Consider the following 1,858-nt stretch of genomic DNA (forward strand, 5'->3'; position numbering starts at 1 on the left):
CCGACATCTCTCTAGGTTTAGTCCTTCACAAGCAGTGCTCTAGCCAACACCCCTGCCTTCCTTCACTCGCTACGCGGATCTCTCAATCATTTTGATGAATCAAGCAACTGACTGCCACGTCTGTGTTCAACGGTTAAGCATTTCCAATATACTTCGCGTGGTTCATTTATCTCTGTCCCCCGGTTGTTGCCCATATTTTTTGGCTGCGGAGGACGAGAGTGCCGAGACGGCAGTCGTCTATTATATCACCTGACATGTGGGGTGGAATCGTTGTTCCCATTGCGAATGACATGGAGTAAAACATATTAGTGAAGGAGAACAGCTGAGTAATAATTGCGGTCTTCATCATCTATTGGGGGTAACTACCTGAGCACATCGGTGTGTCCAGATGTTTTGTGTCCTCTTCCAGGACAAAAATACATCGCCGACTAGCGAGTGGTCCCCCATGGGTATGGCGGCTGCCTTGTGACCAATCAACGAGTGTGACCGGATGCTTGATACATATTGTTCTGTACCACAAGCACGGTCGTTTAAAACAAATTGTGAAGCTCACAAAGGCATTAGCATCAAGACAATCAATCCAGCAGGTGGTCGATGTGCGGCACTTGCGTTATGATCGATCGAATGGCGCAGCCGGACGCTTGATAATAATCTTAGTAGTACAAGGATGGAAATGCGAAACAAATTGTGAAAAGTGTATCGCTGGGAGTCTCCTTCAGCGTCATGATCTAGGTGTATCATGACACGTCCTTTGATTCGGCACCCGATCTCTTCGCACTCGTCGCCTCAGATCGGTAGCGCAAAATCAAGCGAACCTGTGCATACGATTGAATGCGTGACTTCAGTTCGGTCACCAAACCATATGCACTGATTAGTAGTAAGTATCATTTTGGCGTTTGATGGGAAAGCCGTCTCACGGTAACCTGTCCCACGCATACCCCACCAGGATTGGGCTGTAATTGGCGTCGAGGATGAAAGGCAGGAGAAAGCCGTTGCCTGGCATATGCTTGCGCGTATAAATACGAGGGGCGAGTACCAGCTTTCGACTCAACACTCAACCAAAGAAAAATCATCAAGCTTTAGTCCTCTCTTGCATTACAAACATGAAATTCTCAATCACCACTATGATCATGTCCGCTGCCTTGATGGCTGGCGTCGCTGTCGCGTACAAACCTATTGGCCAGTCCTGCGACACCCCCGGTGAGTATTCTTGCAGACTTACGCGTTCTGGGACGTGCGGACCTTTGATTGCGTGCTTACAAATGCTTGCAGGTGGTTATGGGTGCTCCCAGGACGCCAGTGTTAACGGCGGGAATGCGTTCATCTACGAATGTGCGTCGACGGACGAGTTCGTATACGTTGCAGGCTGCTCCTGCCCCCACTTGTTGTGAGGCCACGACCAGCGGTGCGTACTGCACGTGAGAGCCAGAGTGAGCGCGATTCTTCTTTGATACGTCCCGAGTCCGAGCGCTGACGTCTCCCTCTTCGCCAGTAAAGTTCATCATGTAGCATGATACGTGTACTTAAGAGTCTGAAGGAGTGCTGTAGCCTTGTCAATTATATGATGAACCTCTGGACAATTCCACCTAGTGATGCTTTGTGAATTCCGCGTGCAAGTGTGAAACCCACTGGTGTTATCCCAGCATCCAGGAAAAAAGAATCCCTGAATGAACAGTCAAGACTCAAGGTGTACTTGATGTAAAACTTGCCTCCGTCCATGTACTAGGCGGTAGTCATGAATGTTGCAGCAGAATGACTACCGCCGTGCTCGCCACAGAACTCGATCTGACCCCTGCACATAGAGTAGGAACCGGCTGAGTCAGATGAGCTGGTACTACATACTTGAAGCAGCATCGTA

The sequence above is a fragment of the Suillus paluster genome (genome assembly GCF_016628075.1).
Source record: "Suillus paluster strain FC165 chromosome Unknown EDB91scaffold_371, whole genome shotgun sequence".
Lineage (NCBI taxonomy): Eukaryota > Fungi > Basidiomycota > Agaricomycetes > Boletales > Suillaceae > Suillus > Suillus paluster.